Here is a 17,393-nt window from a genome sequence, read left to right as displayed (position 1 = left end):
TTTTTAGTAGAGACGGGGTTTCACCATGTTAGCCAGGATGGTCTCGATCTCCTGACCTCGTGATCCACCCGTCTCGGCCTCCCAAAGTGCTGGGATTAAAGGCTTGAGCCACCGCGCCCGGCCGATATGATTTATTTATTTATTTATTTATTTATTTATTTATTTATTTATTTTTTGAGGCGGAGTCTCGCTCTGTCGCCCGGACTGGAGTGCAGTGGCCAGATCTCAGCTCACTGCAAGCTCCGCCTCCCAGGTTTAAGCCATTCTCCTGCCTCAGCCTCCCGAGTAGCTGGGACTACAGGCGCCCGCCACCTCGCCCGGCTAGTTTTCGTATTTTAGTAGAGACGGGGTTTCACCATGTTAGCCAGGATGGTCTCGATCTCCTGACCTCGTGATCCACCCGTCTCGGCCTCCCAAAGTGCTGGGATTACAGGCTTGAGCCACCGCGCCCGGCTATTTTTTTAAATAGAGATGGGGTCTCACGCTCCTGGGCTCAAGCAGTCCTCCCACCTCGGCCTCTCAAAATGTTGGGAATACAGGCATAAGCCACTGTGCCCAGCCAGAAAACACAAATTTTTAAGACTGTGTTGGATACAGGCACCCAGATCACTATCCTACCCAGGATTCAGTTGGCAGGATTCTCAGCGGGTAAGGAAGCTAACATGACTTTGTAGGTGGGGTCTCCGGGCAATTAAACTGTATATTCATTATTGCCTGGATATCTGAAGTATAGTATAAGAGAAAATGATATAACAGAAGTCAACAAATTACGACACCTAAGCTAAGAGTAATGTTGCATCTTTAAAATATTCCTTAGCACCCCCGCCCTCCCCCCAAAAAAGAAGAATATATGATAGAGACTAAATGCGGTCCACAAAGTCCAAAAACATTTACTATCTGGTCCTTTAGAGGAAAAGTTTGCCATTCCCTGTATTATATGTTTATCTTTACCCATCCATAAGTGCAAAAGGTATTCCCCCAATCAAGAAGAGCAACACGTAGAAATACTAATGAGACATATAAATCACTCTCCGAACCATGTCTCTTTCCTGGGTGGTTCAACAGAAACAGCATAGGATTCCAGAAGGACAAAGGGAAGCCACAGCTTTGATAAAGGACTCAAAGGTTCCAGGGGTAGGAAAAAATACAATACCTCAACACAAAAGCCCTACAAGGCCAGTGAAAAAAGGCTAATAAGAGCTGGAAGCTAACAGTGAATTAGTGCCAAGTGAGTTTAGTTATTGCTCTTATAGCCCCAGCTGTTACAGACTAAATCCACTACATAGACTGATGGTACTTGGTAGGCTGTTCTGGACATTTCTAATGCCTCTTTGCCATAACATTCATGCCCAAGGATCAAGATCAGTTTACATCCATGTGTCAAAGTCTCCAATATGTCTGAAGTGCTTTCCCAGAGGGGTGACCTAAACTCCCTTGCCACTTGCCACAGATAAGTATGTCGGGACTCAGTACCTCTATCCTATGACTGCCAAAGCTCTCACTATTGGCTGTTAAATTAGAAGCCTCAGTCTCAATAGCTCTGTAACGTTATCTCCTCTGTCAGCACAGCTGGTGGAAAAACTGCAATAAAAATCAAAGACCTGCTCAACAAGTTTCTGCAAAGTATAGAAACAGATTTACAACACCAAATTCCTCTGGAAGTCAAGGAAAAGCTTTGGTCTCTTCAGACTCCCACCATCCAAAAGCAGGCTGAACACCTTACTGAACTCTTTCAATAACAGGGGCTCTATGATGGTCACTTCAACATTCTGCTTATCCTTTAAAAGTCAGCTATCCTGCAAATACGCATCATATGAGAGTAGCCCAAAACCAACACACTGTGTTGGAAGCTAGGCAGCAAGATGAAGCACATTTTCTACCTTTGGAATCCCACAGTCCTCGTTATGCTTTTAAACTACACGTTTCTATGAATTATGATTTTGCCAACTGAATCCTCTGGCAAAAAATCCTCCATCCACAGGCGCCCACCGGAGATTTGGACTTGATGCTCCAATGACATGGCTATTAAGTGCATTCCATTTTCAAAAGAAGCTATTAGCTTGCTACAGAGTTCTTATTGAAACTGAACCCACGAAGGCCTTTTGAGGAAGGAAGAAAAAAGAAATGATGGCTTTCCAGGACTTCAGCAAACATTTCTTACTCCATTAGTACCTCCTGATTGTGTTTCCTATTCCTAATTGCCTATAAATATATACACAACTACCATATTATAATCAATGCAACTAAAATTAGTTAAGTACTCACAAGCTGTCAACAACACTACCTTTCTTCTATTACCTCACACCTGACATTCAGGATTTTTTTTAAAAAGCTACTAAAAATACAAAAATTAGCCAACGTGGTAGCACATGCCTGTAGTCCCAGCTACTTGGGAGTCTGAGGCAGGAGAATGGCTTGAACCCAGGAGGCAGAGGTTGCAGTGAGCTGAGATCATGCCATTGCACTCCGGCTTGGGCAACAAGAGCGAAACTCCGTCTCAAAAAAAAAAAAAGAAAAAAAAAGAAAAGAAAGATGATATTAGGCATTGTACAAGAACATTAAAACATAAAAAATATAGATTGGCTTTGAGACATGATACAGTCTGACAGTAAGACATATACATATATAAAGACAGTATAAAAGTGAAATGAAAATAGAAGAAAATCATGGGCCGATCACAGTGGCTCAAGCCTAGAATCTCAACACTGGTAGGCCAAGGTGGGAGGAGGATAGCTTGAGCCCAGGAGCTCAAGACCAGCCTAGGCAACATAGGGAGACTCCGTCTCTACAAAAAATGTAAAAACTTAGCCAGGCAGTGGTGGTGTATGCCTGTGCTCCCAGCTACTCCAGAGGCTGAGGGGGGAGTATTGCTTTAGTGCAGGAGGTTGAAGCTGCAGTGAGCCCTCATCATGCCCCTGCAATCCAGTTTAGGTGACAGAGTGAGACTCTGTCTCAAAAACAACAACAACAACAAAATCCATGCAAAAAAGAGAGATACAGTATGAGTCATATAAGTCAAAGGAAGTCTAGCTTCACCAGAAAGGCAAGGCTAGGTTAAGTGCTGAATTTGGGTACAAGAGGAGCAAGAAAAGAGTAAAACGAAGAGAGCTATGATTTGACAGAAGAGGAGTAAACAGAGCAATGTAAAAAAAAAAAAAAAAAAAGCCAGGTGCAGTGGCTCACGCTTGTAATCCCAGTACTTTGGGGAGCCCAGGCGGGCGATCACCCAGCTACTTGGGAGGCTGAGGCAGGTGAGTATCTTGAACCCAGGCGGCGGAGGTTGCAGTGAGCCAAAATTGCACCACTGCACTCTAGACTGGGAGACGAGCAAAACCACATCTCAAAAACAAAAAAAAACAGCAAGAGAAAATGGTGGCAGCAACATAGTTTCTCATCCTTTCTGAATCCCAAACATAAAAACAAAGCAAAAAACCTATAATCCCAGCACTTTGGGAGGCCAAGGTGGGCAGATCACTTGAGGTCAGGAGTTCGAGACCAGCCTGGCCAACATGGTGAAATCCCATCTCTACTAAAAATACAAAAATTAGCCAGGTGACATGGCATGCACCTGTAATCCCAGCTACTGAGGAGGCTGAGGTAAGAGAATTGCTTGAACCCAGGAGGCAGAGGGTGCAGCGAGCCGACTCTGCGCCACTGCACTCCAGCCTGGGCAACAGAGTGAAATTCTGTCTCAAAAAAACAAACAAACAAAGCAAATAGATAATAAAACCAAAAACTCGTGGAATAACACAACAAAACTGAGTGTAAAAGCATCACCATCAACCCCAAAATACAAGCAGGTAAGGAAAAGAGTTACAAGGCCCACATGGTAAAAGCATTCATGAGGAAAAAGGAAGCGACAAGAAAACCACTAAATATTTAGTCAACAGTACTTACTGGAAAGCATTGAGAGCCAATTTGAGAAAGGCAGCTGAAACCAGGAAGAGTTCTGCACTGGCCAATAACAGGTAAGCGCATGGGGCACACAGTAAGGACTTGTATGACCTCTCAAACTGCTGAAGGGTCCATTCTAGGACAGAGATACACTCCAAGTAGATAGGCTACCTCCACTAAAAGAAACCAGCATTAGAAAATGAGCTGATTCAGGGTCTGGGGCAGAAAAGAAGACAAGATAAGCCTACAGTATCTGTTTTACTAGAAATTAAGGAAATGCTTATAAACTGTTGAAAATTTTCAAAAGGGCACAGTTGCCAAGTTGAAGGACTCCCATTGGCCAAATGTGGGACAATCTGAGCATTAAGATGAATAATAATAGGAATTACATAACACAGTGAACTTAAAAAAATAAACTTGAGTCTACTTGATAATGGAGAGATTAGTCAATGGATGGATGTTTGGATGGACAGATGAAGTTCTTCATAATCAAAGCATGCCAGAAAATAAATATGGAAGCATTGATAGAAACAGAAAATCATCACATTATTACCACCATAGTTATAACAGATTCAGGCAAAGATCATCAACAGATATATCAAATACACTGCATGAGACTATTGGGGAACAGAAATTTCAAAGCCTCAAGTAACATCTCACAGGGAAACAAAAGCTTCACAGTAGATCTGACAGACAACACCTTAACCAAGTGATCAAACTTAGTACCACGGATGATGGGATAAAATAATATCATGTGTCCCTTGATATAATACACTGAGAACAAGACATCATCAATGTGATATTTCCATCAAATATGCTTAACATGAATCTTTTCAGGAGGAAACAAATCAGACAAATCCCAGCTGAGGAACATTCTGCAAAACAACTAGTCTAAACTTAAGAAAATGTCAATGTCATGAAAGGCAGAAAATCCTGGTAACTATTTTATTTTCTGAGACTGAATCTCGCTGTGTCACCCAGGCTGGACTGCAGTGGTGTGATCTCGGCTCACTGAAACCTCCGCCTCCTGGGTTCAAGTGATTCTCCTACCTTAGCCTCCCAAGTAGCTGGGATTACAGGCATGAGCCATGTCACTTGGCTAATTTTTGTATTTTTAGTAGAGATGGGGTTTCTCCATATTGACCAGGCTGGTCTCGAACTCCTGACCTCAAGTGGTCCACTCACCTCGGCTTCCCAAAGTGCAGGGACTATTTTAGATTAAAGGAGACTAAAGAGACAACAACTAAATACAACGTTTGATACTTGACTCCTGCATCAATTTCTTCTTAAACTGGCTACCAATTAGGACATTACCCGAACAATGAGGTGCTTGGATATGGATTATATGTTAATAGTATTAATGTTACATTTCCTAAGATAATTACATTGTGGCTATGTAGAATCAACTTCTTAGGTGGTAACATGCCTGTGTGGAGAAAAAGTGTCACAATGTGAAAAACTAATTCTCAAATAAATCCGTAATAATTTTTTGAGACATGGTCTCTGTCATCCAGGCTGGAGGGCAGTGGCACAATCTCACTCAGCTTTTGCAGACTCGACTTCCTGGGCTCAAGCAATCCTCCCATCTCAGTCTCCTAAGTAGCAGGGACTATTACAAGTGCATGCCACCATGCCCAGCTAATTTTTGTATTTTTTGTAGACATAGCTTCTCGCTATGTTGCCCAGGCTGGTCTCCAACTTTTAGACCCGCCTTGGCCTCCCAAACAGCTGGGATTACATGCATGAGCCACCATGCCTGGCCTAAAAATCTCCTAACCAAAACTGGGAATATACTATGTATCTTTCACTTATATTAAAAACATCTTTGCAGTTCATTAGTCTTTTAAATCATGATTTTAAATCATAAATGTTACAATAATAATGTTGGTTAATACTAAGATGCTCCTGTGTTTTCTGTCTAAACAATCAAGTTTTCAGTTAATATGTGCCAGGACATTTTACATGTACTAACTACTTTAATTTTAACAACTCTATGAGGTAAGCACTAAAATCAACTTGATGCAGATGAAGAAACTGAGACATAACATAATGCCCCATTTTACAGATATGCCATAATTTATTCATCTGTTATGGGCAATTTACATGATTTCTAAATGTGAGCTACTACAGTGATGAACAATCATATACACATCTTTTAACTTTATATGCAACACCTGAAAGAGTTAAAAGGAACTCTAAGTTCTCTGACATGCCATATTTAATAGATCCTAAGATATTTATTTATTTAAATAAATCTCTAAAATCAGGTTATGTATTATAATATTGCTGTGTCATAGTTTACTTGGCATGATTTTTTTCTTTCTTAGTGGCACATAAAATGAAGGTGCATCCTACAATCAGTAGCAGATTATATACCTCAGTTAAATGGCTTTTCAGATAAATCAGACCTATCGACTATTAACACACTCACTGCTTATAGCTACATTTCTGAAAAAATACACAAGAGAAGCTATAGAAAGGAGCAGAAAAGTTTTTAAAAATAAACTGGATTCTACTGGTGTTATGCCCCCAAAATACAAAACTTAAACTGTTCAATATTGATTGTGACTCTCCAGATTTTTAAACTCTGTTTTCCCAAGAATTAAGCATGGAGTCTTGAATTCAGTAGATGTTTTGTAAACATCTATCAAATCTAATTAAACTTTCATGTCCCTATTCTTTATCTATAAAACTGGAAATGAAAACTAGAAATGGAAGTGCCACAGGTGATAAATACATTTAAAAAGTTTATATTATTAATGGAAAACAACTGGCTATTATTACTTCATCTCCATGATGCTATAATTAGATAGCTGGAATACAATTCTAAACACCTAAATGAATTAGACCTGAGTCTTTGTATTACATCTCAGCCTTCCAAGTTGCAAAAAATAACTCTATTAAATAAAGTTAATCCTCAGCCAATTCAGTTTGTCATAAAATTCTATTTCATGGACATGCCATTTAATTGATGCACACTATTACTGTTTGTCTTCAACATCTGAATTCAAGCTACATTTCAAAAAGGCTATTCACATCTACTTTCACTTTTTATCTTCTTTTAACAAGTTATTTATCCCTTCTAAGCAAGGAGGTCTTTAACATTTCTTCTCCCAAATACTACTCAGTTAAATAATAACTTCCTGGAACAGAACAGAGGATTGATAAGGCATACTCTGTATTAGCATTCTTTTGAGGACATGTGAAAACTTCACCATTGTACTAAAACAAACAAAAAACACCCTTGAAGTTGTAATATAGATTTATCTTTCAAAGGGGATATGATTATTATTACCTCTGATATCATTTGGCTCTGTGTCCTCACCGAAATCTCATGTTGAACTGTAATCTGCAAGTGTCAGGGGAGGGACCTGATGGTGGGGTGATTGAATAATGGGGGCAGACCTTCCCCCCTGCTGCTCTCCTGATAAGAGTTCTCACCAGATCTAGTTGTTTGAAAGTATGTAGCACTTTCAAACTTTCCCTCTTCATTTTCTCTCTTCTTTTCCACCATGGTAAAGATGTGTTTATTTCCCCTTTGCCTTCTGACATGATTGTGAGTTTCCTGAGGCCTCCTGGCCATGCTTCCTGTACAGCCTGCAGAACTGTGGGTCAATTAAACCTCTTTTCTTCCTAAATTACTCATTCTCAGGGTAGTTCTTTACAGCAGTGTGAGAATGGACTAATACAGCCTCCAAGTAAAGGCAGAAAGACGTATTTAAAAAAAAAAATCCATGGACTTTGTAATCAGACATAGTTCATTTTAAATCCCAGCTCTATCATTTATTAATAAGTATCTCTTTATCTCTTCTTTTTGTCTGCCCATTACTTTTCTTTAGGTAACTCTTTCCTACTGCATGTGATCTTGGTAAGACCTTCAACCACAGTATCCCGATACCCCTGGACCACAAGAGTGGGTGTGCCAGCGAGTTAAGGCCAACTGTATGAACAACTCACAAAGTCCTCAAATATTCTCAATTTCAACGGCTTTCATTCAGACTCTCCTTCAGTATGCCTAAAACCACATTTCAGTGTCAAAAACTACGAAGAGTCTTACTGTACTTGTAAAGTGACAAGTTACTTGTCTTGTACTTATCTTACTCTACTTGTAAAGTGACAAGTTAGTCTACCACAGTTTCATGGATGTAGGCAGAAGATGACACAAGACTCCTGCAATGGACACAGAGGACTTTAATACTCATGGCAATAGCAAAAGCCAGACTGTTAGCATTTGCCTAAATTCCCCCTTCTGACAGGGTGACCTGGGGCCAGATGACATGTATACACACAGTGGAATGAATTACAAGAGAAATTTGAATGACAGTGCCTCCATTTTCCAAGGCTGTTTGCTTGCTATATAAACAACCTTGAAAAGAACAAAAGCTGTCAGGGCTGACACTCACAAAATGTGTATAAATGTCAGAACCACGGAGAACTGTCTTCCAACACCTGGAAGCTGCCATCACTCAACATATCCCAATTGTTTAAGGATCATTAAATCACAATGATCTACTCTTTCTTCATAACCCTGCAATTAATTCACACTCTTACTATACTTATTCTTGAACCTCACTGAGTCCTCTAAGCCCATGCTCCAACATCTCCTACAACTCTATGTTCCAGCCCTTCCCTATTCCCTAGTTCCACTACATCTATTAACCCACCTCAATCTCATGATCCATTATTTTATACACTTTTGAAAATAACACACTTGGCCTCCTTATTTGTATACCCAATCTGCCTAGCAGTATCTCTGACAGGGTTCTACCTACATCTACTTTTCTTTGCTCTATTATCCAGGTGACCTAGTTATTCACCTACATGCTTCTCTTCTTTCTTCCCCACCAAAACAGAAGAAGACACAGTATCCTTTCTCCTGCCTACTCCTTTTGTCTTCAAATCTAAGATTCTTTTTAATTTTTTGTTTTAAGAGATGAGGTCTCACTCTGTTGTCCAGGCTGGAATGCAATGGCATGATCATAGCTCACTGCAGCCTTTAACTCCTGAGCTCAAGAGATACTCCCACATCAGCCCTCCAGCAGCTGGGACTACAGATGCAAGCCCAGCAAATCTGAGATTCTTTATTTTTTATTTTTTATTTTTTTTGAGACTGAGTCTCGCTCTGTTGCCCGGGCTGGAGTGCAGTGGCCGGATCTCAGCTCACTGCAAGCTCTGCTTCCTGGGTTTACGCCATTCTCCTGCCTCAGCCTCCCAAGTAGCTGGGACTACAGGCGCCCACCACCTCGCCCGGCTAGTTTTTTGTATTTTTTAGTAGAGACGGGGTTTCACCGTGTTAGCCAGGATGGTATCGATCTCCTGACCTCATGATCCGCCCGTCTCGGCCTCCCAAAGTGCTGGGATTACAGGCTTGAGCCACCGTGCCCAGCCAAATCTGAGATTCTTAAGAGTTAAGTACTCTCACTATCTGTACTTCCTCACACCCACTTTATCTACCAATAAATATACTGAAACTCTACACTGAAACTCCTCTTCAACGACTTCCTTTGTGCTAAAACCAAAGGACATAACATTTATCCTTATACTACTCAAACTACTCTTTTATTTCCTCTGTAGACTCCACCCCTCCCCGCTACTGAGAATGATACAATTAGAAAATTACCTTTTGTCAACTATTATTTATTTCAGGCTAGACTCATCAGTGAATGCTAAAACTTGTGGGTAAAAATTCAGTAAGAAACAGGATACGTGCCCAAATCTCAGGGTGTGGTAGACAGTCTCCATGCCCCCAATGATCTTTGCACCTATGCAGTGCCTACCCATACTGAACAGGTTTACCTATGCATCCAATAGAGAGTAAAAATAACAGTATTTTTTTTTGTTAAATCCAAGTGATTAAAATGACAAATGTTATGTTATGTATTCTTACCTCAAAAAAACCTTTTAAAAAAATAAATAAAACACATTCAGCCAGAAAAAGAAAATGATACTGTGTGACTTCCGAGGCCAGGCCATAAAACACATGGCAGCTTTTGCCTTGCTCTTGGATCAGTCACTATGGGAAAAGTTAGGTGCCATGTCACATGGCACTCAAAAGTCCCTAAGAAACAATACATGCAGCAAAAAAACAGGCAGCCACCAAATTGTCAATCATGTGAATAAGTCATCTTAGAGAATATCCTCCAGCAGCTGGGTGTGGTAGCTCCTGTAACCCCAGCACTTTGGGAGGCCAAGATGGGCAATCACCTGAGGTCAGGAGTTGGAGACCAGCCTGGCCAGCATGGTGAAATCCCACCTCCACTAAAAATACAAAATTTAGCCGGGCGTGGTGGTACCACCTGTAGTCCCAGCTAAGGGGGAAGCTGAGGCAGGAGAATCGCTTGAACTTGGGAGCGAAGGTGACAGTGAGCCAAGATCATGTCACCTCACTCCAGCCTGGGAGATACAGCGAGACATCGTGTTTAAAAAAAGGGGGGGGGGGGGCAGGGCACAGTGGCTCATGCCTGTATTCCCAGCACTTTGGGAGGCCAAGGCAGGCAGATCACCTGAGGTCAGGTGTTCAAAACCAGCCTGGCCAACATGGCGAAACCCCATCTCTACTAAAAGATACAAAAATTAGCTGGGTGTCATGGTGAAAGCCTGTAATCCCAGCTATTTAGGAGTCTGAGGCAGGAGAATTGCTTGAACCTGGGAGGTTGAGACTGTAGTGAGTCTGAGCCAAGATTGCACTCCTGCACTCCAGCCTGGGTGACAGAGCTAGACTCCGTCTCAAAAAAAAAAAAACAACAACAACAACAAAAAAACGAGAGTATCCTTCAACTTTAGTCTGGCCTTTAAATGACTATAATCCAAGCCAACAACGTGAAGGCAATCTGATAATAGACTCTGGGGTAGAAACACCCACTAAATCCAAATTCCTGACCCACAGAAGCTGTGAGACTATAAATGTTTATTGCAGTTTTAAGCCAGTATATTTTAGGGTAAATTACTGTGCTACAATAGTTAACTAACACAGATTTACAGATTACTCCTGGGTATATGTTACCAGGAGAGGGGTGTTCCCATACAGTAAAACTTGAAAATGCAGGCGCTGCTTGGAATCAGGTAGTAGACAGAAGCTGACAGGACTTGCAGTAGAGTATCAGCGAAAGCTTGATGAGCAATGAAGACACTGTCACTAGAAACTTCATGGTCCTTAGGAGGCTGCTACTAAGGGCTTAAATGAAAGTGAGAAAAAGGTAACTGAAAATTGGAAGAAGCTGAATACTTCATAATTAGTAACTGAAAGTTTAGGCACAACATTGCCTGTGGTAACATGAAAAATAGAAAATGTATTTAACGAGTTGCATAATTTAACATGGAGTTTTCTAGGTATTCTGTGGAAGATGCAGTCTAACTCCTTCTTACTGTTTATAGTAAAAAGCAGGAGTACAGAAATAAGCTAATGGAAAGACTATTGACAAAAAAAGAACCAAGACTTGCTGGTTTTAAAAATTCCCAGTCTCTCCAGATAGCAAACAAAGCTAAAATCAAAGAATGGCTCCCAGAGAAAATCTAGGCCACTGTTAGAAAACAGCTGTATGAAGATCAAAACAAGAGTGTAACTGTAAACTCCTTTGTTAAGACCTAAGAAAGACAGAAAGCAATACCTCAGATATCCTGAAATAGGACTTTAAGAGATGTCAAGGTCATAAAAAACAATGAATGAGGACATATTCCAAACTGGGAAATACTGAATAGACATGACAGCTAAATGCAACTTGTGATCTTGGATTGGATCCTGGACCTGGAAGAGTAAAAGGCTTCCCCCTTTGGTGTAGATGACATCAGCGGGTGCAATCTGAATATGATCTGTAGATTAGATAATAATCTGTAATAATATTAATTTATTGATTTTGATCACTATACTTTGTTTAGGAAATTCCCTTTAATTAAAACTATACACTTATAGTACTTGGGTTAAAGAGGCATTGTATTTGTAATTTACCCTGCAATGGTTCAAAAAGATTCTATAGAGAGTAGAGGAGAAAGAGAGCCAGCAAAAGAGGGTGGAGGGAAGGACATGGTAACATTAATATGGTAAAATGTTCACATTTTTGGAATGAGTGAGTAGTATAGCATTATTATTTGTAGTATTTTTGCAACTTTAACTTTGAAATTATTGAAAAACGAAAAGTTAAAAAAAGAATTAATCCTACTGGCTGCCTGGCTCAATGCCCAAGAATGAAGTCTAAAACTGCTTATAAATTCTTCATAAACTGGCCTCTTCTTAGCTAGTCTCATCTTACCATACTCTTCAGTCTCACCCAACCCACCCTCACATTCTAAACTGATGTTCCTGAAAAGACCTGTCCTCTCTTAACTCTTCACATAAATAGACTCTGAACGGTTCAACTTGAGCGCAAGATTCCAAAAGGAAACTACACAAAAAGGACAGAGGTACCAGGTAACTCTCAATGCTAGAAAACTTTTACAAAGACATAGAAAAGTCATTCCAATGATTTGACTGAGAGTTTTATTCCTTTGAGGGCCACAGAAGAAAGTAGTCTAGCTCTCTTCAAAGAGACGAGTAATCCTATTCTATGGTTTAAGTGTGGTGTGTTCCTGCCAAAACTCACGTTGAAATTTGCCAATGTGATGTACTGAGAGCTGATGGGGCCTTTAAGAGGCATGTGGGTTACGGGACTATCCTCATGAATGTATTAATGCAGCTTTCGTGAGGCTGGGTTGATTCTTGCAGGAACAGATTAGAAGGCTGCCTCTCATGTTTGGTCTCCCATTCTGCACATGTGTACCTGTTTCCCCTTCAGCTTCTTTGCCATGTAAACATAAGAATCAGACTTGGAAGGTAGCATGCACACATGATTTCTAGTAATTTTCAAAGTGCCTTGTGCTGATTCTCATGGGCCTAGCCATCTGCCCCAGCTCTGCCCTGGATTGATAGCTGTTATCGATCTTGATGAAAGAGCAATTGATGCTCTCAGCGAATTTAATGAAGAAGCTCTGTCTGTACTACAGCAGTTCAAGGAAAGTGACTTATCACATGTTCAGAACAAAAGTGCATTTTTATGTGGAGTTTAGAAGACCTATAGGCAGAGAGAAAACAGGGGAGCTAGGTGCAAGAGTCCACAAAGGGACCTGATGAAGCAAAGATCAAGGCCTTGCTTGAGAGAACTGGTTATACTCTGAATGTAACCACAGGAGAGAGGAAGTATGGTGGGCCTCCATCAAACAGTGTGTACTCTGGCGTGCAACGTGGAATTGGAACAAAGGTGTTTATAGGTAAAATACCAAGAGATTTATATGAGGATGAGTTGGTGCCCCTTTTTGAGAAGGCCAGTACCATTTGCGATCTATGTCTTATGATAGATCCACTGTCTGGTCAGAATAGAGGGTATGCATTTATCACTTTCTGTGGAAAGGAAGCTGCACAGGAAGCTGTGAAACTGTGACAGCTATGAAATTCGCCCTTTGGTAAACAACATGGAGTACGCACTTCTGTGGCAAACAACAGACTTTTTGTTGGATCCATTCTGAAGAATAACACTAAAGAAAATATTCTGGAAGAATTCAGTAAAGTCACAGAGGGTTCGGTGGACGTTATTCTCTATCATCAACCTGATGACAAAAAGAAGAAATGGGAGTTCTGCTTCCTGGAATATGAGGATCACAAGCCAGATGCCGGCTGATGAGTGGAAAAGTAAAAGTATGGGGAAATGCAGTTACAGTTGAATGGACTGACCCTGTGAAGAACCAGATCCAGAAGTCATAGCTAAGGTAAAAGTATTGTTTGTGAGAAATTCGGGCACAGACGAAATATTGGAAAAGTCATTTTCTGAATTTGGAGAACTTCAAAGAGTAAATAAGTTGAAAAATTATGCATTTGTTCATTCTGAAGACGGAGAAGCAGTCGTTAAGGCTATGGATGAAATGAATGGCAAAGAAATAGAAGGGGAAGAACTTGAAATAGTCTTAGCCAAGCCACCAGACAAGAAAAGGAAAGAGCGCCAAGCTGCTAGACAGGCCTCCAGAAGCACTGCATGCATATGAAGATTATCACTACACCCTCCTCCTCGAATGCTGCCTCCGACTAGAGGTTGGGGGAGAGGTGGATATGGCTACCCTCCAGATCACTACGGCATGAAGATTACTATGGTTATTAATATCACAACTATCATGGAGGTTATGAAAATTCCCTATCATGGCTATGATGATGGCTATGCAGTAACAGAAAGAGGAGGAAGGGGAGGGCAGGGTGCTCTACCACCACCAAGGGGGAGAGGAGCACCACCTCCAAGAGGTAGAGCTGGCTATTAACAAAGGGGGGCACCTTTGGGACCACCAAGAGGCTCTAGGGGTGGCAGAGGAGGTCCTGCACAACAGCAGAGAGGCCGTGGCTGCGGTTCCCGTGGATCTTGGGGCAATCAGGAGGCAATGTAGGAGGCAAGAGAAGGCAGATGTTTACAACCAACCTGATTCCAACCAAGCATCATCAGACCAACTAGCAGAACTGGGTCTCTCAACCCATCGCTCAGCAGCCACTTCAGCAAGGTGGTGACTATTCTGGTAACTATGGTTACAATAATGACAACCAGGAATTTTATCAGGATACTCATGGGCAACAGTGGAAGTAGACAAGTAAGTGCTTGAAAATGATAATGGCAAGATATGACTGGCTCTAGATCTACATTCTTCAAAAAAATTTTTGCTTAACTGTTTCATCTTTAAGTAGCAATTTGCTGCCATTTGTATTGGGCTGAATAAATCACTATTGTGTATATACTCAAGTACGTTTATTTTTCCTCTTTTCATAAATGCTCTTGGACATTAGTGGGCTTACAGAGTTCCCTTATTCTGGGAGTTATAATGCTTTTATCATTTCAGGCTTCATTTTAGCTTCAAAACAAGCTGAGCACACTGTTAAGTCATGATTTTGCAGAACCTTTGCTTTTGAAGAGTTTCACTTTTTTGAATCTAGGATAAATTACATAGAAGTATGGAGTATGCTGTAAATAAAAATACAAGCTAGTGCTATGTCTTAGTAGTCTTAAGAAATTAAAGCAAACACATTTAAGTTTTCTTGTACTGAAAATAACCTATGATTGTATGTTTTGCATTTTTAGAAGTAGGTTAACTGTGTTTTTAAATTGTTATAACTTCACGCCATTTTGAAATCTGCCCTACAAAATTTGTTTGGCTTAAACGTCAAAAGCCGTGACAATTTGTTCTTTGATGTGATTGTATTTCCAATTTCTTGTTCATGTAAGATTTCAATAAAACTAAAAAATCTATTCAAAACATTACCTATTTCAAATTCAATTGTGTCCTAAAACATTATTTTATTCGTAATCCTTGCAAGGAATATTGTTTTCAAAGTATAACTGCCTATGTGAGTGATCAAATTCATGCAAAATTTCTTGTCTATTCCAACATGTATTGTGGATATTAGACTGAGGATTAGTCTAAATTCAATGCTAATTTATTCCAATTAGCACTTCATTGATTGGTGTTCTCTCATAGTCTCTTCTAATTTTGAAATTTTATCTTTTATTTTAAAAAAAGCAGGTTCATAGACTTTTGAGCATTCTTGCAGGCATTGGGATAATTTGCGTTAAAACAAAATGTGGCTGGGAAAGCAGACTGCAATCTATTTTGACCCACATTCTTTATAAGGGATAATTTGTGACTGAAGACCTTATTTGCTGGATAAGTGAATGTACAACATACAGGGAAAACTGTTAGTACTGTGGCGTCAATTGCACTGCGGACTTTAGTTTTAGTAAATCGTGATTGTGACTATCATTTCAGTTACTGGTTTAGGAATATAATTTCCTATTACTATGTAAATTTGCTTTGAGAAACATTCATGCCTTGTAAGAGAGGCTTAAAAATATCCAGTAGTAATACCTCTGACTTTCTGTTAACACCTCGTTTATTTTTATTTATCTGCTATCCCTGATGCCTATATTTTTTGTTGGCCAAGACATAACATCTATTTCCCTATTTCCTTTAGAAATTCTGATTTATTCTAATGACTTTTTTGCTTGAGAATGAGAGGAACAAAATAATCTAAGCTTTATGGTACAGAAAAGTCTGAATCACTTTCAAATTACTATTAAGTTTTCCCCTCCATCTTATTCTTACGTGGTTCTCAAATGTTTTTATAATGATAAAAATATCAGAAGCCATTGGGGAATAATTAAAATGGATACACCATTATTCTGTGTTTTGTTCCTGTTTGGTGTCTTTGTGATAGGAATATTAGATTTCAAAATCATAAGCCACTTAATTCCGTGTAATCTTGGTTAGATCATACTGGGTTTCATGGCTTCTTTTCGTTTCAAATAAGATTAATATTTACTGATGAAAGTCAATATATTTCATTTCTTTTTCGAAGTACACTCATTACGCAGTATAGTCATTTAACAGACCTTATTGATATTTTAGTTTTTTGGAAACTGATAAAGGAATTAATGGTCTGTTGTTGTATGATAGTTTTGAGTTAACATGGGTATTTCTTTGGTAAGACAGATCCAGTTGTTTTTCTTATGCCCATGTATGTAAGTAAAGACACCAAACATTCTTTAAATGCTGCTTTTAAACTTTGAAAATACAGTTTGAAGTTGTAACTATACATCTAATTAGACTTAAGTAAAACCCTGATTTTTTTCTTGGAAAGAACAAAATCTACAAATAAAATTTGAGTTGTTTGTATTTCTTAATTAGGTGTTACAAGCTACAAAGTTGTCATAAAGAATATTAAGAATGGGGATAGAAATGATTCCGAGAAAGCATAAACCCTCGCAGAAACATAAGATTAAAACTTGGGTTCCGTGTCAAAATCCTTTCCTTTAATTGCAAATTATATTTTGAATTTTAAAGTGGCCACCTCCTCCTCTGTCCTTTTCACTAATGAAAAATATATTTGCAGAGGTACCCTTTAATTTTTGGTTTAGAGGTTTTGTGGCTATTTAAAATTGTAAAACATAATCCTATAAACATTAAAACTCAAGAGCTTTTCTTCCTCCATGTCTTATAAATTAACACTGTAGCAGCATTCAGAGAAAATAGATTCAGAGCTCAACTTTTCACATAAATAAATATAACAGTGTAATATATAAACCTGAAAAATGTCAATTGAGGAAGGTCTTTATTCTAGATTGGCATTTAAAAAAAAAATAGGTACAAATTATGAGTTCTAAGGAACTTGGTTTCCTGCTCTCCTGTCTTTCCATCTTTTTTGTTCCCCAAGCTAATTGATTTGGCTTTATTTATGAGCCTGTTACAGTAAAGTGTGTGTTGGGAAATATATTGAGGTGTAGAACTATTCTTTGTATGTAGGTACCCTTGTGAGACTGATACAGATATGCTCCTCCCCATAATGGAATACTAATTTTTATTTGATCACTCATTTATAGCAGTTGCTTAAATGTATGTATTTATATGAAGGTATTTTAATTTTTAAGAGCAAAAAAGTTCTAATAAGTTTCCAGATTTCTAATAAATCCAGGTTTATTTGGTGAAAAGATAAGGAAAATGAG

The 17,393-nt window shown here is 39.4% G+C and overlaps 1 protein-coding gene and 1 pseudogene across 1 annotated transcript in view; one reads left to right on the top strand and one right to left on the bottom strand.

Annotated features, from left to right (window-relative positions):
• Positions 1-17,393, bottom strand: part of MLLT10 (MLLT10 histone lysine methyltransferase DOT1L cofactor) — a 249,797-nt gene that overhangs the window by 108,521 nt on the left and 123,883 nt on the right.
• LOC108527723 (heterogeneous nuclear ribonucleoprotein R pseudogene) lies at positions 3,977-14,498 on the top strand (annotated as a pseudogene).

The sequence above is a fragment of the Rhinopithecus bieti genome, unplaced genomic scaffold, assembly GCF_001698545.2.
Source record: "Rhinopithecus bieti isolate Rb0 unplaced genomic scaffold, ASM169854v2 scaffold_3043, whole genome shotgun sequence".
Taxonomy (NCBI): domain Eukaryota; kingdom Metazoa; phylum Chordata; class Mammalia; order Primates; family Cercopithecidae; genus Rhinopithecus; species Rhinopithecus bieti.
Note: the sequence above shows the minus strand (reverse complement) of the source record. Positions and strands in the feature narration are given on the sequence as shown.